Below are 26,481 nucleotides of genomic sequence, written 5' to 3' on the forward strand. Positions count from 1 at the left end.
AAAACTTCATATATGTGGAAGAATTTATTTTCTGATGATATTGGATTTTAAAAAGTGTGGCTCATATATTTTATACTTATAAATGTTACACTTGAGAATAAATACATAATGCACAATGTATTTATAAAAATATATAGACATATAATGTACTTTACTATATGTTACTAATTATATGTGAAAAAATCCATATGCCAGAAAAACAAATAACAATTTTTATTAGTGAACTTTTAGAGATTTGTTTCAGGTTGATTGAGTAGTTAATTCTTAGAAGGTACTATCAGATACCAAAGCTTCCTTTCCTTGAACCAGAAATGGAAAACATAGAAAAGTCTGATTTCTTGGTTCTATCCTGGGTGGCATTTAAATGAGGAACATTAAAGTGACTCTGTTGAATAGCTCCTCTTAATACAGTAGACAGCAGTGGGTAATACAGTAGAGGGTTCTCAAATTCTCATCAATAAAATCTCCCACACCATTTGCCTGCTACACCCATTCCCCTGGTCGCACCCATGAGATATGCTGAAGGCTCCCGTGTCATCACAACTCCTAGTGCACATGTGATATTGCTTCCCCTTCTCCTCTATTCAAGAAAGTATATTGGAATATAAGTGAAAAGTATATTTCCAGAATGGAAATCCGACTTGCTCTCATTTATACAAATTTAGAAAGATAAGATACTGTTATTTTCGTTATTAGTAACAAATTCCTCACGACACAACTTGGGCATCAAGGTGAGGAAAGAGCTGACCAGAAGGAAGGAGAATGCAGTTGGCGGCAGGAGACCTGTCTTCCAGTCCTAGCCGTGGGATCTTGGGCAGCCCAGTTTCACCTCTAGGGACTGTAGGAGTCTGTAAAGAAGGGACTGTGAGAGAGTTCCAGCCTTAGACACCTCACAAGGTGCTGTAAGAACTAATTAAGGTCATATGATGTAAGAAGGGTACCATATTTCTATCAAATAATGGACCCTGATTTCCCATAGTCCTTGAATCAAACACCTTCTCTTAGGGCCTGGGACTCCCAGAACTCCAACAAAGCCCCCTCACTTTGAAGAAAAGAATGAAATTGGGAATGTCTTGCACCTGTACATAAAGCATCCTTGGAATGAATGATGTGATATATCCGACATGAGGAGGCAAAGAATGAACTGGCCAAGAATCATTAACTCATAGATTTTAGAGCCAGAATACAAGTCTGACAAACACAGGGTATGGGAAAGGCCTGGAAATGGGAGGGAACATCAATATGGGAGGTACGTATAGATCTCAGGCATATGGTCGCGCCTAAAGATTTAATAAAGAAACCGCCATCCCCTGAGGTGGGGTAGGAAGGAAAAAAAAAAAAGAAAGAATGTGAAAATACACATGAATTTGAGCTCTGGCCCTCTCCCCACTGACTGGCTGCTAATTTCTTGAACTTCACCCAGGCTGTGTGTCCAACAGACCACATGGTGATTGCTAAATTGCTCAATGACCACAAGCTACAACCATGGGGAAAATATTCATGAAAATTAACATCCCATTTAATACTTACCACATTTCCAGCCAACGCTTTGTGTACCAGAAAGTCCTCAAACTGGCTCCAAAACTTTTCAATTCCTGACAAATGCACTGGCCCCTCTCCAAGGAGCTGGGCAGCAATCTGTGCTTTGTGCTGGTGCGTGGTGGCGGCAGTATTGCTGGTGGGAGAATCAGTGGGTGGAGGTGTTCTTCTCAAAGAGGAGACAATCTGAAGACCAGTGGTCCTGGGGACTCACCAAGGCACCAAGAACTCTAATTCTCGGCCTGGCAGGGGGCAGGTCTTAAATGCGTTCATTATTTTTTTCCAAATGAATGGCATATAACAAAAGCTGGAATTTTGAAATAGTAGCAAATACCTAATTAATTTTGTTCTCATTAGAGAAGAAAATGCACATTTGTTTTTAGCATATGAGGGCTTCCTTGGGAATAAAGTTTCTAAAATACGAGCCCTTTAGGACTTTCTTAAAAGCAAAAACGACCACATTAATAAAATTAGCCTTGTCTTCTTTTTATGAGCTTCTTCGTGTGCTCTTATTTGTTGGCCTTTTCCTACATTCCTCACACAGCATATAGTACTTCAATCCTAACTTTGTGCCAATAGCTTCAAAAATCTGAGTTTATCCTATGAAATTTACCTTGCTGTGACCCACGCTTGCAGGTGAAGCCACTGAATACCCACCTCCTCCTATCATTCAGGTGGCCTTATTTCCCTTAACTACTAAGAAAACATAGTTATCTGCATTTCTCGAATATTTTCAAAATTGCTTTACACACATGTTCTCATGAAAAAGTTGGTTTACAGGGAAGGCTGAACACATTGAAGACTGATTTGACTCCAAGCCTGATTTTCTTTAGGCTTCTTTATGTTCTCTGAAATACTAGATTTGCATAAATGATTATTTTCAATGGCACAACCACAAAGTAAAGTGTGAGCTGGTATCTCAAACCTCTTTACATCCTCTCTTGGGCTTAGTCAGGGGCTCTGCACATATGGTGTATTCACCCCACAGATTTAATGATGGTGATGATGCAGTAACAACCTGTGTTGAAAATCCAACCAATGCAGGCATTATGATGTCCATATTTGGAAGCAGCATAGAGTAACCAGTGTCAAAGGTGGAATATTCTAGCCACCCTCCCTCTTTTCCCCTCCAGAAAGAAAATCCGTAAAATGACATAACTATAAGAAGATTCAACCAGAAGCAGAAGAACTTTGTTTCACTGCTGCTTTTGGAATTAGCAATGTGACCAAGGCTGGCTAGGTCATATCCTCACAGGCACTCACCTGATAAACTAGATAATTTCCAATGTCTTTTCCATCACTAAATACCAAGCTTAAGACAGTCTTTTCATCATCTAAAGTAAGAAATATTTTCAGCACGTCCAGGTCACTTCATCCCATTTGGGCCACTGACCAAGAACATACTATGGCTTTGTTCGCCTGATACCAATGTTGAAAACATCTAGATGGTGAATATGAAAACATTTGTATGATTGGCTGAGTTTTCTACCTATTTTTTTTCCTTTTTGGATAGTTAAGTGTTTAGGTCAGCTCTTAGAACGTTGCCAAGAGTTTCTTAGTCTCTTGCAGACCCTCGTGCCCTCTTTTTTAGACATGTTTAGGGAAAAAGGACTCTGTGGCTTCTGCGCAATTCCACAGGGACTGCAAACCTAGGAGCAGGAGGCCCTTGGGGAACCTATAGGCAGCTTGCTCTCCTCAGAGTGTGGTTCTCCAACATCATCCACTGGTGACTCATCAGGCTCCATGCCAGCAGAGCACCATTGTTAAAGGAGGCACAGAAGGGAACCATGTTGTCAGGTAAGGCCACCTCAAGCATTCTGAGTATGCAAGTTAAGCAACAAAGAGGGTTCTGAATCACAGTCCAAACATCATCCTTTAGAAACACCATAAAATTGACTCTAAACTCCCACCACCAGTTGTTGTAGACATTATCCAAATGCTTGACTTGATATGTTTTAGAGAAATTGAGTCATTTGATGATCTCCAAGATAGGACATGCTGTAAGAAATTTCCAGGAGACACAAAGGGGAGATAAATAAGCAATGGATTGTTACAAGATGTTCTGATAAGACTAGATTTTTAAGTGAATATAGGAAGCTGTCCTAGGAATGTAAGTAATTAAATCAAAGATAAGTTTGGCTCTGGTCAAAGAAAATGCTTGGATTGGTGGCAAGCAATTTCCCTTTAATTAGCTTTAACAGACTTTAGAATTTGTCCATTATTAACCTAAAGCCATGGGGCCCATTATAGGCAAAGCCAGTCCTTTATCACCTGTGTAGAGAGGTAACACAATAGGATGGTTACGAACTCGTACACTGGGGACAAAAAGACTCAAGTTCTAATCCTTCCTCCTGCTTCTGTGACTTTGTGCAAGTCATGAAATTCTAAAGGTCTCAGTTTTCTCCACCTGTAAAATGGGCTAACAGTCTCCACTGCACAATATTTGATAAAGCTTAAATGACATAAGCTTTGTTAGACATGGTACCTTGCACGTAGAAAATGCTTAATATGTGGTAGCCATTTAAATTACTATTACTATACATAGGCTTCATATTATAGCTGTCTTTCAGATGAGTTAAGGCACTGTGGATGGCCTGCTTACAAGTGAATTACAACCAAACCAAGTCAGGTTCTGGATGGAAAGAAGTAACTTCGGCTCATGTCCATGTGGCATTGGTATTGCATGGTAGATGAGGATGAAGAAAAGCAAAACAGAGGCCCAGCACTTAGATTCAAAGACTAGCTCTCACTCCCTAGGGGGAGTAAAGATTTCAAGGACCCCCCAAACTTGTTTTTTGAAGTCAGGAAAATACCAACCAAACGTGTAGGGGGAGCAGAGACAGGAGAGGACATGTCACTAGCTTAACTCCAAAATATGGTCAAACCCAGATCAGACCAGTGGGCAAAAAATGTTAGTATGAGGGGCAAAATACCTTTTACAAAAAAAGGATGATGGAACAACTTCCTCTTCTAGGAAAGCTCCTGAAATCATCTCGGTGGGAGAGGGCTCTTTAAGATAGCCGGTTAGTGGGTCTTTTTGGTTATGCAAGAGTAGAAATGATCAAAGTGTGACCTGGGAAAACATGTATTCAACCGCTCAGCAGGATATCTTTACAGGAATTTTCAGTTTTCCTTGGTGGGCTGGGAGGATGAAGGTGGGGGAAGGCTGGAACTCTGAGGGGAGAACAGAGGCAGCAAAGGATTACAGTAGGAAGAGCAAGTTTAATGGCCCAAGGCTGAGTCTTAAGGGAGACCATGGCCAGGTGGACACCCTGCAGTGACAATGTTCAAGACCTATAGGAGCAGAGATGTCACATAGCCAATTTAAAGTTGTTTTCTGTTCTATTCTGGCATCCCTCTTGACTATTGGAAACTGTCAGTAAATGCATATTATATGCAATACCTCATTTTTTGTGGCACTTGAGGGAATGAAGACAATGCTCATGAGTGCAGCTGAGCTTTGTGGAGAGAATTCAGAGAAAGTAAGAATTCTGAGTTAGAGGTGCTGGGAGAACATAGCATTTCTCATCCCCTCTCCAAGTCCCTGGAAACCTTGGGAAAATTTAAATAATGGGGGTTGAAGCCACTTCATTTTTATCTTAAAAGAGTGACACAGGAACGCAGGAAGTTATTTGTGGATCTCCAAGTTGTCTGTCAGGACGAGAGTAGGAGGAGGTGTCTCAGGAAAAAAATCTCACCCCCATGGTACACTTTACTGTATAAGATGTCCTGATGTCAAGGTACGTGGGAAACAAGGATAAGAGGTCTCAGAAAGGTTCAAGTCCTTAGGAAAGAAGGCCAAAAAAAAAAAAGGTGGGAGGGAAATGATGTCAAGAATTTCCTAAACTAGCCTGGGCAAGATACATCACGGACCCCCAATTTTAATATGGATGAGAGTCTCCTGCTGACAAATGCAGAACAGTTGGGACGCACCTAGCATATCTTGAGAACTCTGCCGTGTCAGAAGCTGAGGAAGAGTGGAGAGGGCACAGGCTTTTAGAGGTGGGGACCTGGATTTGAATCTTGTCTCTGTCACTTGCTTGCTATGTAAACTTGGACACACAGTGAACCCTCTGTACCTCAGTTTGCCTATATCTAAAATGGGAAGAATATTCCCCATAATCCATGGTCCAGTGAGATATGGCCCAAAGCTTGTGCTTAATAAATGGTAGCTGGGATAATTTTTCCACAAATGCCATTCTAGCCTGCCCAACACACAGAGCCTTGTACTAGCTGCTCTAGAAATGGTACAAAGTAGACATATGCCCTTGGCTTTCAGTCAGCTCGAGTGAGCTAGTGATCAAAGCCTATCCACCAACCCCAGGGTCTTAGAGGAACAGAAATTTACCCTATTTCCCTTGTGCAAAAGCTTCTCTTTGCTTTCCTTTGCTTTGGCTTTCCTCGTTTTTGTTTTGTTTTGTTTTTAAACAGTTCTTTCTAATTCCAGAAAAGGTAACAAACAGCACTGTTTGCTTCCTAAATTTTTAAATACACAAAAATATTTATCATATGAAAGAGCTATGAACTTTTATCTGGAAAAAGAAGCTAAATGCAAAGGAAAAAAACAGTGCAGGGCACACAACATTTAAAAGAAAACTGTAGAAATGGCAGTGAAGGAGAGCTTTTTTTTTTTTTTAATGTCATTTGATTTAGTAATTCGTTGAGAAAATTAATGATCCGAACTAGTAGAAATGTTAGCACTTTTTTTGACACTTTCCCATGCAAGCTCAGAGAATGTGTGCTGTCAAAGCTGGATATCACAACCGGAACATGCTGCGAGGAAGCCGGCTCCGAATGTGCCTGCCAGAAGAAAGCATGTCCCCTCAGCGTCCCACACGCCTCTGATGGCCACTCCACGGACACAGATCAGGGGCCCCAAGATGGCCTTTGAGGAGGGGGAGCACCAGTGAGGGAAAGAGCTGTACTGGCCACTTGCAATACAGTTGCAGACGCTGGCATTCCTCAGCTCGGGCCAAGAGGAGGGTGAACAAATCGCCTGGTCTCATTTCATTGGCTTACAGGCCCCCAAATCACTCTTTCCAGGGTGGTGGCAGTGCCTTACTGGAACTGTGGTGCCGGGCCAGAGTTCACGAGGAAAAAGGGTGACCGTGGCACAGTGAGAATCCTGTGGGCCCCAGAGCCAATCCAGGACACAGGGATTTGGCACATGCTGGCTCTCAAGGGCTCTGAGGACACGCTGAGACCCCCAAGAACAGAAGCAAGGCCTGGATCTGCCATGTAAACTCTGTAGCGTAACATATGTAACAGGACAAGATTGTTGTTGTTTCAGTAATCATTACAGCAACGATTATATTCCCTCTGACTAATGGTGCCTGATTTTTGTCTGATACTGTTTAGAGAATTTTTACCTTAAAGTATAATAAGCTCAACTTTCACACTGTAACATGGCTCAGATGATGTTGTCAAACACCATTACTGCACTGAAGTGCTCATTATCTCCCCGTGACATACCAAGTATTAGGTTGGACCAAATGAAGTTACCATTTTTATAGATCTCTTACGGTCAAATACTGGCAATTTCATAGGCTCATTTAATATTTGTTTAGTGATGTCTCTCTCCCACCTTAAAACGTAAGCTGTGTGAGAGCAAGGACTTTGCTATGTTCACTGCTGTGTCCCTGGGGCTTAGGACAGCATGGACACATAGTAAGCATTCAAAAATATTTACAGAATGAACGAATAAGTGAATTCCACTGACACTTAATGGAAATCTTTTATGTGCCAGGCACTGTGCTAAGAGAGGGATAAAACTATGAAAAAAAAAAAACCTTAAAGAGCTTTGAGTTCTCCTGGAAGAAAGAGACTTAAATCAGCAGTTAGGAAATAGCAAGTAATTGTGTGACAGGGGGAAACGCAGGCTGCAGGCAGAGCCTGTAGGTGGGTAGCCAGGCTGGGTGTGGTTGGGGGCGTGGCCTGTAGGTGGGTAGCCAGGCTGGGTGTGGTTGGGGGCGTGGCCTGTAGGTGGGTAGCCAGGCTGGGTGTGGTTGGGGGCGTGGCCTGTAGGTGGGTAGCCAGGCTGGGTGTGGTTGGGGGCGTGGCCTGTAGGTGGGTAGCCAGGCTGGGTGTGGTTGGGGGCGTGGCCTGTAGGTGGGTAGCCAGGCTGGGTGTGGTTGGGGGCGTGGCCTGTAGGTGGGTAGCCAGGCTGGGTGTGGTTGGGGGCGTGGAAGGAGAAGACAAAAGAGGGCTGAGGTTTGGGTTCCCAGTCAGAAATGACACCTCCATTGACATCTGGAGGGTAAATGAGAACTAGGCAGGTGAAAAGTGAATTAGTAAAAGTTGTAAAAACATAGCCAGATTTCTGATGTCAGACATGTTCACATACAGCTTCACCAATCCCGGAAAAACCGGCATTTGTCATCTACCATGAAGTTGACCGAATATACCAAAGCAAACCTTTGAGTTGTTGCTATGTGGGTAGATTATTTGGACCTCCAATCTCCGCAAGAACAGAATAAATCAAAGCCATGGGAAACAAGCAAGAGTAACTGGATAAAAAGAAAAAGAATTCTTATTAATGCCAACAAGGGCTGGGGAGCCATCGTAGGAAGAAGCATGTTTTTTCTTTCGACTTCTCGTTTACCTTGCATCTGCATGGAATAAGAACTAGTGTTTGACCCGTTGTGGATCTATTTGCTATCTTTACATTTAATATCTCTTCTCTGCCTGTGTCTCTCATTCCAAACACTTTAGGAATACAGAGATTTTTCTGAGATCCATGAGAAAAATCATCATGGTTACTAACAGCATTTGTTCTATCAAATGCATTCAGTAGGTAGAATCCCATCTCTGCGGGGGACCACAGTGATGACATTGTGAAGAGATATAAGATAGGATTTCAGGCTCCATCACTGGGAAGAGAACACAACCTTGCAGGTCTTGAGGTTACACAAAGAGGACCCTCTAGAGTGTGAAACAAGAGAAAGTCATGGGAGAATGAAGCACTTGGCCATGAACCCGTAAATGCAAACTATTTCTCCCCAGACTTCGATTTTTGCTCCACTCCCCATCCCTCCCCTCTTCTGGGTAGTCAGGGGGAAGGACCACATCATCTCTGGTTGCAAACCCCCAAATCACTTCCTCATCGTGGCTATCCCAGCCTGGCAAGGAAAGGAGCTACTGCCCTCACACTCCGCATTGCTTCCAAGCCGGTCCTTCCCTGGAATGGAATCCAACAGTATAAAAAGCAGCTTCTTCACAGAACAGCTTCAGCCGCGACTGAGCCTTTGGGAATGTAATGCTACAAACTGTGGTGCTTCTATTGTATGAGCAATTCAATGGGCATTTCATTTCCAGTCGAAATCCAAAGTAGTTAAAGTCAGCCTGTACAAGCTGCCTTGCCGAGAAACAGCGGCTTGCATTAAAATTACAATTATGTTGTTTTGCCATGTCAGAAGCAAAGGTTAAAATCATATCTTGGCCGGACATTGTTTCTATAATATTGGCCCTCTGCAAAGCTGCGGTGCAGATGAGCCCAGAAATGATGTGAAATATTTCTAATACAAATTTTATTTTTATGTGAAACTATTCAAATGCTGCTGTACAACATGAACTACCTGAACCAAATCAAATCCTCAGGTCAATTCCTTCTTCCGAGTGCTCCTTAGATAACAAAGTCTTGTTCTGCGAATCTGTTCAATATATTAAAGTTGATTCACTCGGACAGTGTGTAAGATATAATACATTAATCTGGGCCATTTCAATTTCTGAGTCTGGGACTATAAAACTGGTGTGCTGCATATCTAATTTTTTTTGAATACCTGATTTATGCATTCCTCCGATGCCGAGTGTCGATGGTGTGGGGATGCGGCCGTTACATTAACAACGGGCTGCATCAGCACTCAAATCTTATCTTGTTAAATCAGACAAATGTAGCTCAATGAAAAGGAAGGAATACATGCCTGGGATGGTTGAAAGGAGTGAATTTTAATCCTGTTTGTTAGGGGACTTTCATGGTTTGCACTGGATGACTGAGGTCGGGGGTCCCCCTGAGACTTTGGGTACCATGAGTTATATGTATATGTGATTCATATAATGGACATGGAGCACACATATGAAAATATACACCTTATGCAAATTGGCACACACCCTTACGGCAGATCCTGTGCTGCAAGATGCAGTGCCTATATTTTACAGATGCTGTAAAATCTCTATTAGATAGACAATTGGTAAAAATGGGTCCCTTTTTAATATTTCCATTACAAGTATGAAAACCGCTCCTTTGTGCATAATTCTCTATATTTTTCATCAAAAAGAAGTTACCATGAAGGCTAAATACGAGGATGATGGAATAGCTTATCACAATCATTATAAATATAATGTTTTCAGGAACTTTTGTGGTACACTGAATACTGCTACCATTCTATAGACAGACAATATTAATTTTCATTGAAGGGAAATGTCCCTGTGTTTGCACAATCAACAGCACCTTTAGAAAGTATCTTTGTGCTATACAAGAAAAAAGTTTCATCCACATATTTGGCACAAATGGCCAAGGCATTTGTAATAAATGAAATATACTTTCAGAATTTAGAAATAAATTCTTAGGGAGGATCCTGCACTACTAACCTCTAATTTAAATCTCTTTCTCTTAAAATATCCATTAGTTTAGCTTCAGAGAACGCAAGTCAAGTGAAGTCCTTTATTTACCCAAGAAAATATGTTTGGAAAGATGGGAGTAGCACGGTACAGTTGTAAAAATGCATTGCCCATTAATATGCAAGCATCACAAAATAGAACAATTACAGAAGAGTCTAAGTTGGAGCTGGAATTATTTAATTGGCTCAAAGCTGAACTTGCCTTCTCAGTGACACTTTGGGAATGTATTATTTAAACATAAATCAGTTGTGCTTTCATTGGCTTCTCCCCTTCCTTAGTGTTTAATTATAGAAGGTGTATGCGTGGAAGGTTGGTGGGGGGAGGAAATCTTGTAAACAATAGATGTACTCGCACCCCTCTCTTCCCTGTGTGTGTCAGGAGTCCAAGGTCTTGGTGCCCTATCTGCAACACTGCTATCAGTCACAGGGGTCAGATGTTTGTGATGTGCAAACGTTAAGTACTGCAGTTGATTAGGACATATAACCAAGTGCACTGGGGCAAAGCTTCCACGCAGGTTTTAGAAACAGAGAACGTTATGGCTAGGAGGGATCAGAGAGAGCTTCTTGCCAAATCTAGTCATTTTGCAGATGAAGACATCTAGGCCAAGAATGAAAAAAAGCCTTGGCCAAGTTCAAAGCCAGGACTAGACTCCAGTCATCTGATATTCGGGTCCACTGCTTCTTGACTGCAACACTCAGCCAAAGCTCTCCACACCTCCTGCAGCTCCCATCCCCCCAACAGTAGCCTCAAGCCAGAGCCTTTCCCTCTTACACAAATCAATGTTCCCTAGACTTCTCATTAGCACAAAAATTTGGACTAGATGTGTCTGAAAATGTCATGAAATCTCAGCCTTATCTTAATAGTAGTAAATTGTGAGTCACGTTTGGGCAAGATTCGGTGAATAAAAACTTGAAATTATTGAGCTCTTAATTGAATGAAATATCTTCATTATGCTCATTAAAGGACTCAAAACCCGGCTTTCATTTGATAGGATGTAAATAATTTCTTTAAAAGAATCAATATGAAGTTTGGTAGCAAGTAATGTCAGCAGAATGGGATCCAGGAGCGTGGGCGATGGTGACACCTGGTTCAGCGAGAGCAGAGCCCAGTGACGGAAATCACAGGGCAGAGGCAACATACGCTCCAGCTCCGTGCTGAGTGCCAAACGACCCCTCATGTGCAGCAAACACGTGATGAAGTGTGTGGAACACATGAGAAAGTGACTTTCAGGCTGGAAAAAATAAATAGTCTCCACGCTAGGCGTTCAGGTTGTTTCTCTCAAGGGCCCTGCCTGGATCCCCACACGGCTGAAAATCGAAAGAAGATGCTACCTTCGCAGGCTGTCATGCCAGCCAGCAAGGAAAGTCTTGGACCTGCGACCCCTGGGCTCAGTGGACAGCGGGTGGGGTGAGACTTTGGCTGCAAGCATAGTCTGGAGCTATGAGGAAGCTCAGCCATTTCCAAAACATCAGCCTTTCTGAGAGAAGCTCTGGGTCACAGAAATTGGTAACACTTGAGGGCTATGTAGACAGGGTAGTGGCAGAGTGCACACATCCCCGGGTCCTTTTGACTACGAGAAGGAAGGAGCGACCTGAAGCTTGAGTTAAGACTTCATTAGTACACGTGGGATGCTGCAGATGTATTAAGAGCAAATAACTTGAAATCTGGGACTTACTGGATGCTTGAATTTATGTCAAAGTAGCTCTGTTACATATGTGTCCCCCAGGGTCAGACTACATTAGCTGGTTTCCTCATTCCTCATTCCATACGTGATGAACTGAAGAGTCAATGGAGTGTACTTCAAAAATGTCTCTGCAATACATGTTTTTAGCGTCCATAGAACTTAGGTTCAGTTTAAGCGCGGATGACGCGTGCAGATTGCACGCGCGCGTTACGTGCATGCGTGTGACAAGGAGGGGGGAATAAAACATGAAATGTCTCTAAGGTCACAGAACACTGACCTCATTGGCGGGGCTAATTTGATTGTGCGGGAACAATAGCACTGCACTCCTCTGCCAGCGAAGTGCATGCTAATTATGCGATTTGCCCTTGATAAGACCTTGGTGGGTCATTCAGCAGTTGTGATCTGTCACTGACTTCTAATCATGTATTATCGTCTGGGTGAGTCAGAATGGGACCCTAAGCTTTCTGTCTTTACAGCAATGTGGCACTCTAATTACCTTATGCCAAGTGGATATGCAGCGACTGAATTAAGTGATCAGTGCGATTGCCTTCAAAATCTTCCCTTTCTCCTTTGTGTTGCTTCACGGCAATTTACATTTTAAGATGCTACGAAGCTTTTGGTGTGACTGAAAATGCCACTCTAAAAGAATAATTATTTTATTTTTAATTTGAGGAAGATAATATTAAATTCAAGCCATACTAGTGTCTTACCTTATTTCTGTGGCATAAAACCAGATGCTACAATAAGCATCCTGTGAGCAAACTTGTTGAAAGGCATCCTATGGGGAGTCTGGCTTTTGCTTTCAAAAAATAAACATAACGGAGGGGATGGGGGTGGTTTGGAGTGTGGAGAGACCCCAAGAGTGACAGGACTTTCTAAGACCCTTAAGTTTTCACTGTATTAATCATTTGCAGTTAATAAGCAGACCTTAACATGAACCATTATTTTCTGCTTTTAAGTAGTGCTTGGGGTCCACCGAAGGGAAATATATATGCTACAGATAAAAAATTAAAACTCAGGGAATAAAATCTCACCACGAAATATACTCATTAACTAGGGTAATGATAAACTGACCTTATAAGCATCTTAAGGTCAGTAGCAAATACCTGACCTATTGATTAACTTGCTCCATGACAGTTTGAGGGATCAGTGTGACCCTAACTACAGTGATGTAGCTTGCATTAATTTTTTGATCCTTTAAAATTTTGGTGGAGCTATGATATTATTCTCTATTGTTGCATAGCAACTCTCAAAAACTACAGAGCAATCTGTTATGCTAAACCAGTTGTACCAACATCTGCATTTGCCTGGAGAATGATCTAATGCTTTTTGCAAAGAAAATGCACTGCGACGTTTATAAAATTTGATACGATACACTGATGTGGATGATCCTTGAAAATACAAACTCTGAAGTACTCCTTGAAAGTTGTCATAAAACAGACCAAAAAAAAAAAAAAAAAAACCCAACCATCATCACAACATCATAGAGCAAAAGTTACTGTGCTACTAACAGGAAATAGAAAAGGATTTTCAAAGCGTTCCTGCCTTGTGTGTCAACATTGTGGCAGAATTCTTTTATAGTAACTGAAAAATCAAAACCAAAGAGGACAATTGAGAGAAAAATTGCAAGCCTTATTTTCCTTGAATCATATGATGTGGAAGGAACATTATTTGTTGAATCCTTGGTTTGTTTGGGTGGGAGAGGGAGAAAAGAGGGGGCTAGATGGTGAAAGGAATGGGGTGGAGGGAGAAGGAGGGGGATGGAGAGAGCCCAGAGAGAGGGAGGGAGGGAAGAAAGAGAAGAGGCGAGAAAGAGAGAAACCTAGACTCAGAATATTCTGCATTCCCTGGGTGGCAAAACAGAAGAGCCCAAGGAGGGGGAAAAAAAAAAAAAAAAAAAAAAAAACTGTAGAAAGTTGACACAGTCAAGAATAATGGCTAAATCTATCAAGTTTGATCAGGTCTACTATAATGAAGTGAGGCTTCGTATTCCAAGCAGGGACAATGAAGACAGGAGTCAGGCTCTAGAAATGCACTGCTCACTTTGTGCTTGGAATATGCAGCAGCCAGCAGGGAGCCAGCAGATAATTACACAGTATTTGTGCAGTTCCAGGAAGCTTCCTGCGCAGGTTGAATGCCCATGCTATATTAAAAGGCAGCACAGTGAAATGTTTTTAATGAATATTTTTGTCAGAGAAAGAAAAGGCATTTGAATGATTGTGTGTATGTGAGAGAGAGAGTGTGTGCGTGTTTACGCTTGCGCATGGGAAAACCAGAGGTGGAATATCACTGTCAAAATACAGGTACCCTTATTTATTTTTATTCCATTATTTACCGTTTCAAGAGTGTGACGTTCTTTCAATAATACGAATCACAACATTCGGTTAATGTTATTTAGGGCTAATTGTACATATAATCCCTTAGCTAATATTTGCTAATAATATCTTTCAATGAAATAGTACATCAAACAGAGGTTTAAAACAACTTTAAAAAATTCCAGTGGTAAATGAAATGTTTAGACACATTGAATCAGGAAACCTAAAGAAGAAGTAACACAGATGTTGATACTTACTAGTCAGTAGCCTTTGGCAGTGGTAGCTCTAAAACATAAGAATACATTATTTCAGCGTGCTTTCATTCTCACCTAACAGATGTGGATAATCCACTGAATTTTAAACCCACACATTCTATTCACAATGTCCCTTTAAATTCATTTTTTGGGGCAAGACAAGCTACATAAACTAAGAGAATTCACTGTAAAAGGTTGTGATTTTTTTAAGCCCAGTCCCACTAATCTTATGCCTCCTATATTTCAGATTTTTAAAAATTTATTTGATGAGAAAGTATATAATTTCCTTCAATTCATATTCTACTGTTGGTACTACCTATGTAAGGGCAGCTTTTTAAAGGCTAAGTGACACTCAACGGTTACCAATAGACATCACACAGTATCTTCCTTTCCTAAATTAAATAAATTCTGCATTTCAAACTCTGTAGCTAACAGAAGCATCTCAGATATTTTTCCCTGGAATCAAATGATTTTTCAGATAATGTAATGACTTATGTACCAAGGTATTAATTTAGGCCCCAAACCTCCACATTTTAAAAGAAGATATTGTATTTCACATGGCTAAGTACCGACTGTGAACCATTATCAATTGTAACAAGTACATTCTGATGAGGTAACATGGATCTTTATTTGAAGGGCGCAATCCTGCCACATTGCATGACACAGATGGTAGGGGTCAACAATCAAGTGAGAGTTGGAGGATTTGTTGGTTGAAAGATGGGTCTGATGAGGCAATTTTCTCTTTTTTTTTTTTTCCCAAAGAGTAATTTCAAGTAGATTTCTCAGCCAAGAGGCTTGCCACTCCCTCTAGCAACTGACTAAAATTTAATAGCTCTGACCCTCAAAAAAAAAAAAACAACAATCACTGCATTCAACAAAAGTAGATACTGCCTCCAGATTATTGTAAGAGAAAGCAATATCCATTCCAAATTCTCAAGGATTCGTTTCAAGGTTCCTGTCATTGAAATGTTTCCTTTTGTAAACTGTATTATTAATAATTGCAAATACCTAAATGGAATCATTTAAATGAAAACTGGTTTCTTTTACCACAATGGGAAAAAACCTAACCCTTTTAATAAGTAGATATAAAATGAGTATACATAAAACTCTGAAAAGGAAATTTCAGGAGGCATTTATGGCCATGTACATTTAAGGGGAAAGAGAGGCCATTACCTTGGCATGTTTAAATCAGATTATCAATCTGTCCTCGAAGACTTTCAATTTTAAAATATAGACAATGGTCGGATATGATTTGAATGATAGCTGTTTACACATAATACTCTATTGTCATGCTATGTATTCAAACCATAAATAATGCAAGATGCTTTTAATCATTTTGTCTACTTCTAGCTTTTCATAAAGATACTCTACTACTTTATTAAGCAGTTTATACTCATCACAGAATGCGTAAAGCATATAGGTCAAAATGGTCTGGCTATCTTTTTTGGAAGTTTCTGTAAACAAAAAACTTCAATATCATTTGATCAAAAAGACAGAAAGCTTGGGAGAGTGGGGAATGGGCTTTTCTCCCTTTGTTGGAATTGATGGAAATATATACACAAGGACAGTGTTCGATCACAGGCAGAAACAAAGGACTCAAGAGAGATCATCCTTCCATTTTGGTCCTTTCATAATTAGTAAATATTCTCAAATTTGGGCCAAAATAGAGAATAATCACACTTAAGTTTTGTTCCACACCTTCCTCCCTTCTAGCTACCATGAAAATGTCAATTTACATATATTAGAATTTTAAAAGACTATTTCTTCTACAGATCCTCCAGTTTCAGTTTCCTTCTTTGTTGTCAGTTGTCCATACCAATCTTTCTGAATGGGGCACTGGGGACTAGACTCTGAGTGAAGGGACCAGCCCAAACACTTCTGCTGGCTTGGGAGAAGGTATGGAGGCCTTGGAAGGAGGTAACCTTTGCTTAGGATACCTGCAAAAATGCCTCTGAAACTCAGAGTGTCATTTGCATATGGCCTGCTCTGCTATGGCAGCCACCTAGAACTAAACTAGAAGTTTTGCCTAGTTTTGCATCATTTCCATTGGACCTCCTCATTCTGAAGTCTCAGATTTCAAAGGTATCTTTTGTGAAATGAAGAGTAAGGTTTTCATTAATTGCCTTAGCCTGGGTATAACTGTAAAACGTTAATCTGTAAAAATAGATGAAAAGCCAATAGTCTTTTCCACGCAGCACATAAAACTATCCCTTCCTCCCTGGAAGCTCACAGGTTGTTTCAGCCCCATATACACAAATGCTGGCATATTCATAAGCAGCCTCCTCATCTTTAAAGGAATGGTACCCCAATATTAAGTGGTCCTTGGAAATGCCAACAGCGCTTTCCAGCCCTTTTGCCTGCAAAGAGCTTTGTGCCATAGAAGAAGGTTCCTCTCTACTTTCTAAGCTTCATTTTATTCAGTCGACTCTTTTTCACATTGTTATAGCTAGTGAACATAGCAAAGTTGGATTCAGAAGTGAACCTGAAGCATTATCATAACGCTTAGAAGAAATGGCTTCACACTGTATAATCGATCAAAGGTGTCAGATTTACAAAATGCAGATTTTCTGTCACATTTGGGCACTCTAAGCACTGAATCTTTTCACTAAGGTGCTGACTGCTGTTTTAATGAGGCCCTTTGGTGGCTGTAAAAAACTGAAAGAAGAGGATTCGAGGGGTTACCCTAGATATTGTCTATTTGTCTTACAAATTTCACACTAACTACCAATTACATCGCCATAAACCTTTTGGCTACTTCAAGCTGTATGCCATATAATACATAAAAAATACGCTATGTTAACCTCTCCTATATTATACACATAACTACAGCCACTGATGCAAGTAACATATCTAATGAAGCCAATAATGAGGCTCTTTAAAAGTAGTCTTGTTATAGGAATAATATTAGAGCAGTTCAGTTAGAGGCTAAGGTCCATTATGGAATACTTCCTATATACTCTGGTCCCAGGTCTGGAAAGATGCTGACACACTAATTCAAGCTCAAGAAGGGCATTAATCTTGCAACCTTCTACTTGTCATGCTTAATGGGACATCCTGCCTAGGTGAAATGAACCTGATGTATTCAGGTAAACATAATTTAATAAGGGAAGATAAAAAGAAATAGACTTCTGGTATGACCCTAGGGAGATGAAAACATCTGCCATTTTATTCGAGAACCTAACTCACAAGAAGAATCTACACAGTGCCTGGTAAAGGGTTGTCCACAGTAGGCTCTCAAAAATATGTACTGCATTAAAGAATAAATGGAAAAATCATGGTTAAAGTTTTGAGACATCATTGCTGTGTCCCTGCCCCCACCCACCACTGAACTTCCTGCAATTCATTTTGTTGGCGGGGAATGATAATGCCAGACAGCAAAGGCAACTGTGTTCATCTTCGGGAAGAAGACACATATTAATGTGGGGTTAAGCATCTGAGTGTGAAATCAAGATCCGCAACAATACAGCATGAGATTTAAAAAGCAGGCATGAATGTCAGTAACCATGCATCCTCTTTCATTTGCAATCACTCTTAAGTCTAACGAGCTTCCAAAAATTGTGTCAAGGTTTCAGATAAGCTTATAAAAGGCAGCTGTTGGAGAAAGTGGTAGTCCATCCTGCCAAATAAAGCATTACATCAGCCTCACGCGTGCATGTGCGCGCGCGCGCACACACACACACACACACACACACAGACAGAGTGTAGTGGGGCTTTACCTCCCTCATTCCATGCCTAGATCCTGGTCTCCTACTGCTTTGAGAGAGACAAATCTAAAATGGCCCCAGAGAACACTTGCTGGCTTTAACTTTTAAAGCAGCTAGCATCAAGAATCGAGATATTTATATTCTGGGTGATGAATCATTGCTTCAAGTCCCTGAATGGAGTTTGTCATTAGGAAATTTGCCAAGTTCTCTTTGATTCAAAGATAAAATGAACATGGCATTTTTGGTCAAGGTTTAAAAATTAGATAAGTGGGAAATATGATTCAAAAATATCATCTAAAAACACCTGAAGACACTGTCTCCTCCAATCCTTCTTCCAGCTATTTTCAGAGAGGTTAAAATATGGTTAAGTAGATTATTTGGATGATAATGTGGTTAAATCCATTGTTGTGAATTTGAATTTATCACATTTCTATATTTAGCTAGCGAGGCACTTGTAAATCTACAGAGTTCATTTTATGGCAAAATCGATGCATTTATCCCCCCCATGCCCCGTATAATATACGTTACTTGTGAAAATGGGTCTTTTACTTACAGTTTATTTCTAACAGGGACAGAGAGAAATGTACATGAATACTTAACGGACGAGTTAAAATAAAAGGATCTAGGGAGCCCTTAGCAATAAAAAGTCTGATCGGACAATTCAGAGATGATAGGTCTTCCTTAGCCTTCTCAGTTGTTGGAATGTCTGCAGTGTGTCCTGCCTAGTCAAATAGCCTCTGCATATCACCAGCATTCATTTCCTAGATGGCAGTAAGTGTCATGAATTCCACTAGACCGTTATCCGTGATGGTAAGAAAGCTGCCCATGCTAGAGGAACCAATCTGACCTGGGCTGATGATCAGAACAAATGTCAAAGAACAACTAACGTCAAGGGAAGACAGTCACTCTCCTGGTGCATCTGAGTAGACGAGGGTACATGCAGAAAATCAGGTGTTTGGAGCACCACAGCTAACTTTTTATTCATAGTGTTATTTTTGTTCAAATCTCTTAAGTGTCTCGTTTACAAAGTGTCAAGAAGAGTTACTCGTTCATTAAGCACTTTGCATACTCGATATAAAAAGTACCATGGAAACTAAAAATGCTGTACTCCTTTGGTCTTCTCCCTGGTTGAACTCAAAGGACTCCCCATTCCATAGTCAATACAGGAGAAAGGAATGAACACAAGGAAGGTGACTCTTATGAATATTTTCTTAACGATAACCACCTTGGATTGGTACCTATTCATCTTTGGTCCTTAAATAAGAATTGGGGATTCATGAGCTGCGAGTCTTGGCAGTAACCACAAGGCCCTCCAAATCTCCAAGGCACACCTAATAACTCTCACTGCCTCGTGGCTGCCTCTAGACATCAATCCATGGGTAGAACCTATTCCTGGGGGTTTTGCTTTGCTTGTCCATGATCTTGAGCTCCAGGCCCTTATTCTTGCCCTTAGATGCCACACAATTCTATCTAGTTAGGTACAATGAGGTGCAAAAGGAAGAAAATCTACCTGTAGAGAGTGTATTAGAGACATTTGGAATCTATGGGCCTGATTCCCAGAAATCCAAATTAAAATGAGATTTGGAATGAGAAGAAACTGTTGCTGCTTCTAATCATTCTAATAGAGTTATCTAGCTTTGTCTGGATCATTTTTTATACGAGGAGCTGTGCTCTATTCTATATGGAATAGACTACGCTAAGCTGGATAAAAAATGTCACCTTAGGCACCTGAATTAATAGTTTGGTTATGTATTCGGTTAAGTCTTTACTATAGATCAGCATAAGTGTGCTAGACAGACAATTCTTTAGAGCTAACATTTTAAAAAGGTGCCAAAGCCCCTTTGAGAACTGTGTGAATTTTCCAGATTCAGGAAGAAAAAAGTTAAATATACAGTGTTTTTCTACCCCCCTCCCTCTCTTAGTTGCACTGAATAAGTAAAAGTGCAGCAAAGTTGGCAAGAATAAATACTTCCTTGGTTTTTCTAAAGCTGCAATTAATGATAATGAAGCTATACCTTATATGGCAAGAAATACAGTACAAATTGGATAAGTAAGAAAAATGATCAGCCATTGTGCGCCTCCGATATAGTACATCAAGGTATCGCCACGGTGAGGCTATCTTTATTTTAAACCATTAAACAAAACAATATAAATCTGCAGGCAGGTGTTTCTTGTTGCAGAAGTACTGAAAGTTGTAATGCAAACAATCTAATTTTAGCATCTATGTAGAGTGTGAAGTAAATTTACTGATCATTGATGCATTGAGCATGGGAAGAAATAATCAGCAGGAGCTTTCAGCGAGATTATCCTATTAAAGCAGGAAGACTTCATGTGGTTGTTAAGGAAGTAGTCAAAAGCAGGTGATGGAAGTGGGGGGTTGACGACTCGTCAGTGGGCCCAGTGTACATGTTAAGTTGTTGTTTTCTGCTCAGCTAAGCAGCAGAGAATTGATATGTTAGCAATGAAGTGCAATGACAATTAAATTGTAACTGACCTACATGTTACCGTCATTATGCGTTCTCTTTTTTACTGCTTTCCCTCTTATTTAATCACACAGTATGGGGTTTTTATTAGGCTGTAATGTTAAAATCTTCATCCATTTAGCCATAAATGTGTGACTGGATATCTATCAGACTTCCTTGCGCTATACAAACAAAGCCATTTTGCTGAATCACTGTTGACTTGTTTGTGGCCTAATTTAATGAGAGTAATAACTTACATTACTATCCAGTTAACATTTAGGAGCCCAGGAAAGACCTGCTCGAACGCAGTAAGCTACTGTATCCATTCTCTATTCATATCACTCCCCTTTGCAGTAAATTGTATACAATAATATGCACTGCTTACAACACAAGCGAGGCGTCCATCAGCTGCATGAGGGTGGTATTCTAGGAAGTTCACTGTGCTTAGGCAGAAATGCTTCTGACACACAAGAACCAGCCAGAATGATCCTCTTTTTCTGCAGACCACAGCAGCTAGCAGCTGTGTCTTAAACCTTTAAAAATAATAAACACACATTATAACCTGCAGACAAAGATAGCTTAATCCTTCCTCCTATTTTCTTACTGTAATTTTAAGCCTCTTCCTTCTCCCCAAACTCAGGGACATAAAATAGTTACTCAGGAGAGGGAAGGAAAAATCACTGTTAGTTAAACAAAATAAAGTTCCAGGATAAAATATAAGCGCAAAAGCCAACAAATAAAATGGGTTGTCTCTTTATATTTATGTGATTAAGCTGCCTGTGATCTTGAATTATGTACCATTTTACACTTCTCTATGAGAAAGCTACCCTTCCTCCCTCTCAACCTGCACATATCTATATGTTATCTTATTAAATGCTTCCTTTATACAAACATACTGTAATTTATGTATGTTTCCATTACAGTACTTAAAAAAAAGATTAAAAAAATCTTTGTCACCTCATCTGCCTTAGTCACTTAACTGGCAACTGAAAATTCAATGGATCAATTAAGTCGCCAGAAAAAAGTCTCATTATTTTCATACGAATGTTATGTATAGATGACAAAAGTAAAGCTCTTTACTTGCTTGAAATAACCATTATTTAAAAAACGACACACACACACATATATATGGAGTTGACAATTTATAAACAAGTATTTTCACATTGAGAGATTTGGAGCAGGTGGACTTTCTTTTTTCTTTACACTTTCAGAGCAATTTCACTGCACTGTTTGTGTAAAGATTTAAGTCTTTAATTACTATCTATTAGGAAATACCTCTGATTGACATTACAGTCTTAGAAATCTCTAATAATACTGTGGGAGCAAAATCATACATTGAAAGATACTTTTAAATTTTATTTCTTTCCATGAAATAGACAAAGCCAACCTTCAGGCTTCTTATCCCAGGGGAAAATGTATCACCCAGGACAACTAGGAAATTACTTTGGTTTTTTTTTTTTTTTTCAGACTTCTGTAGAGAGATTTTATTAAAAGAACAATGAGCCATTCAAATCACTCTGAGTCTTTATAAAGACATGGAGTACATTATAAATTAAATGTTTAGGGACTTCCCTTTATTTACTTTATTTATTTATTTACCATCTTTATTAGAGTATAATTGCTTTACAATGGTGTGTTAGTTTCTGCTTTATAACAAAGTGAATCAGCCATACGTATACATATGTTCCCATATCTCCTCCCTCTAGCGTCTGCCTCCCACCCTCCCTATCCCACCCCTCTAAGTGGTCACAAAGCACCGAGCTGATCTCCCTGTGCTATGTGGTTGCTTCCCACCAGCTATCTATTTTACATTTGGTAGTGTATATATGTCGATGCTACTCTCTCACTTCATCCCAGCTTACCCTTTCCCCTCCCCATATCCTCAAGTCCATTCTCTACGTCTGCATCTTTATTCCTGTCCTGCCCCTAGGTTCTTCAGAACCTTTTTTTTTTTTTTTAGATTCCACATATATGTGTTAGCATACGGTATTTGCTTTTCTCTTTCTGACTTACTTCACTCTGTACGACAGACTCTAGGGCCATCCACCTCACTACAAATAAGTCAACTTCATTTCTTTTTATGGCTGAGTAATATTCCATTGTATATATGTGCCACATCTTCTTTATCCATTCACCTGTTGATGGACACTTAGGTTGCTTCCATGTCCTGGCTATTGTAAATAAGGCTGCAGTGAACATTGTGGTACATGACTCTTTTTGAATTATCGTTTTCTCAGGGTATATGCCCAGTAGTGGGATTGCTGGGTCGTATGGTAGTACTATTTTTAGTTTTTTAAGGAACCTCCATACTGTTCTCCATAGTGGCTGTATCAATTTACATTCCCACCAACAGTGCAAGAGGGTTCCCTTTTCTCCACACCCTCTCCAGCATTTATTGTTTGTAGATTTTTTGATGATGGCCATTCTGACTGGTGTGAGGTGATACCTCATTGTAGTTTTGGTTTGCATTTCTCTAATGATTAGTGATGTTGAGCATCCTTTTACGTGTCTGTTGGAGATCTGTATATCTTCTTTGGAGAAATGTCTATTTAGGTCTTTGGCCCATTTGTGAATTGGGTTATTTGATTTTTGATATTGAGCTGCATGAGCTGCTTCTATATTTTGGAGATTAATCCTTTGCCAGTTGCTTTGCTTGCAAATATTTTCTCCCATTCTGAGGGTTGTCTTTTCATCTTGTTTATGGTTTCCTTTGCTGTGCAAAAGTTTTTAAGTTTCATTAGGTCCCATTTGTATATTTTTGTTTTTATTTCCATTACTCTAGGAGGTGGGTCAAAAAGGATCTTCCTGTGATTTATGTCATAGAGTGTTCTGACTATGTTTTCCTCTGAGAGTTTTATAGTGTCTGGCCTTACACTTAGGTCTTTAATCCATTTTGAGTTTATTTTTGTGCATGGTGTTAGGGAGTGTTCTAATTTCATTCTTTTACATGTAGCTGTCCAGTTTTCCCAGCACCACTTATTGAAGAGGCTGTCTTTTCTCCATTGTATATTCTTGCCTCCTTTATCAAATATAAGGTGACCATACGTGCGTGGGTTTATCTCTGGACCTTCTACCCTGTTCCTTTGATCTATAATTCTGTTTTTGTGCCAGTACCATACTTGATTACTGTAGCCTTGTAGTATAGCCTGAAGTCCAGGAGCCTGATTCCTCCAGCTCCGTTTTTCTTTCTCAAGATTGCTTTGGCTATTCGTGGTCTTTTGTGTTTCCATATAAATTGTGAAATTTTTTGTTCTAGTTCTGTGAAAAATGCCATTGGTAGTTTGTTAGGGATTGCACTGAATCTGTAGATTGCTTTGGGTAGTAGAGTCATTTTCACAATGTTGATTCTTCCAATCCAAAAACATGGTATATCTCGTCATCTGTTTGTATCATCTTTAATTTCTTTCATCGGTGTCTTATAGTTTTCTGCATACAGGTCTTTTGTCTCCTTAGGTAGGTTTGTTCCTTGGTATTTTATTCTTTTTGTTGCAATGGTAAATGGGAGTGATTCCTTAATTTCTCTTTCAGATTTTTCATCATTAGTGTATAGGAATGCAAGAGATTTCTGTGCATTAATTTTGTATCCTGCTACTTTACCAAATTCATTGATTAGCTCTAGAAGTTTTCTGGTGGCATCTTTAGGATTCTCTATGCATAGTATCATGTCATCTGCAAACAGTGACAGCGTTACTTCTTCTTTTCCAATTTGGATTCCTTTTATTTCCCTTTCTTCTCTGATTGCTGTGGCTAAAACTTCCAAAACTATGTTGAATAATAGTGGTGAGAGTGGACAACCTTGTCTTCTTCCTGACCTTAGAGGAAATGGTTTCAGTTTTTCACCATTGAGAAGGATGTTGGCTGTGGGTTTGTCATATATGGCATGTATTATGCTGAGGTAAATTCCTGCTATGCCTACTATCTAGAGGGTTTTTATCATAAATGGGTGTTGAATTTTGCCAAAAGCTTTCTCTGCATCTATTGAGATGATCATACGGTTTTTCTCCTTCAATTTGTTAGTATGGTTTATCACACTGATTGATTTGTGTATATTGACGTATCCTTGCCTTCCTGGGATAAACCCCACTTGATCATGGTGTATGATCCTTTTAATGTGCGGTTGGATTCTGTTTGCTAGTATTTTGTTGAGGATTTTTGCATCTATGATCATCAGTGATATTAGCCTGTAGTTTTCTTTCTTTGTGACATCTTTTTCTGGTTTTGGTATCAGCGTGATGGTGGCCTCGTAGAATGAGTTTGGGAGTGTTCCTCCCTCTGCTATATTTTGGAAGAGTTTGAGAAGGATAGGTGTTAGCTCTTCTCTAAATGTTCACTAGAATTCACCTGTGAAGCCATCTGGTCCTAGGCTTTTGTTTGTTGGAAGATTTTGAATCACAGTCTCAATTTCAGTGCTTGTGATTGGTCTGTTCATATTTTCTATTTCTTCCTGGTTCAGTCTCAGAAGGTTGTGCTTTTCTAAGAATTTGTCCATTTCTTCCAGGTTGTCCATTTTATTGGCATATAGTTGCTTGTAGTAATCTCTCATGATCCTTTGTATTTCTGCAGTGTCAGTTGTTACTTCTCCTGTTTCATTTCTAACTCTATTGATTAGAGTCTTCTCCCTTTTTTCTTGATGAGTCTCGCTAATGGATTATCAATTTTGTTTATCTTCTCAAAGAACCAGCTTTTAGTTTTATTGATCTTTGCTATCGTTTCCTTCATTTCTTTTTCATTTATTTCTGATCTGATCTTTATGATTTCTTTCCTTCTGCTAACTTTGGGGTTTCTTTGTTCTTCTTTCTCTAAAGGCTTTAGGTGTAAGGTTAGGCTGTTTATTTGAGATGTTTCTTGTTTCCTAAGGTAGGACTGTATTGCTATAAACTTCCCTCTTAGAACTGCTTTTGCTGCATCCCATAGGTTTTGAGTCATCGTGTTTTCATTGTCATTTGTTTCTAGGTATTTTTTGATTTCCTCTTTGATTTCTTCAGTGATCTCTTGGTTATTTAGTAGTGTACTGTTTACCCTCCATGTGTTTGTATTTCTTACAGATTTTTTCCTGTAATTGGTATCTAGTCTCATAGTGTTGTGATCGGAAAAGATACTTGATACAATTTCAATTTTCTTAAATTTACCAAGGCTTTTGATTTGTGACCCAAGATATGATCTATCTTGGAGAATGTTCCATGAGCACTTGAGAAGAATGTGTATCCTGTTGTTTTTGGATGCAATGTCCTATAAATATCAGTTAAGTCCATCTTGTTTAATGTATCATTTAAAGCTTGTGTTTCCTTATTTATTTTCATTTTGGATGATCTGTCCATTGGTGAAAGTGGGGTGTTAAAGTCTCCTACTATGATTGTGTTACTGTCGATTTCCCCTTTAATGGCTGTTAGCATTTGCCTTATGTATTGAGGTGCTCCTATGTTGGGTGCATAAATATTTACCATTGTTATATATTCTTCTTGGATTGATCCCTTGATCATTCTGTAGTGTCCCTCTTTGTCTCTTGTAATAGTCTTTATGTTAAAGTCTATTTTGTCTGATATGAAAATTGCTACTCCAGCTTTCTTTTGATTTCCATTTGCATGGAATAGCTTTTTCCATCCCCTCACTTTCAGTCTGTATGTGCCCCTAGGTCTGAAATGAGTCTCTTGTAGACAGCATATATATGGGTCTTGTTTTTGTATGCATTCTTCCAGTCTATGTCTTTTGGTTGGAGCATTTAATCCATTTACATTTAACATAGTTATCGATATATCTGTTCCTATTACCATTTTCTTAATTGTTTTGGGTTTGTTATTGTAGGTCTTTTCCTTCTCTTGTGTTTCCTGCCTAGAGAAGTTCCTTTAGCATTTGTTGTAAAGCTGGTTTGTTGCTGCTGATTTCTCTTAGCTTTTGCTTGTCTGTAAA

General features: G+C 39.7%; 1 long non-coding RNA gene across 16 annotated transcripts in view; it reads right to left on the reverse strand.

Annotated features, from left to right (window-relative positions):
• LOC309612484 overlaps positions 1-26,481 on the reverse strand; it is a 621,998-nt gene that overhangs the window by 149,258 nt on the left and 446,259 nt on the right. The window contains exon 5 of one of the 16 annotated variants that reach the window (XR_014235181.1): positions 14,412-14,439. The exons of the other annotated variants lie outside the window; for them this stretch is intronic. This is a non-coding gene — a long non-coding RNA (uncharacterized lncRNA). The remainder of the gene's footprint in view (positions 1-14,411; positions 14,440-26,481) is intronic. 16 annotated transcript variants of the gene reach the window in all.

This window comes from Balaenoptera borealis (genome assembly GCF_965194805.1).
Source record: "Balaenoptera borealis genome assembly, chromosome: 15".
Taxonomy (NCBI): Eukaryota; Metazoa; Chordata; class Mammalia; order Artiodactyla; family Balaenopteridae; genus Balaenoptera; species Balaenoptera borealis.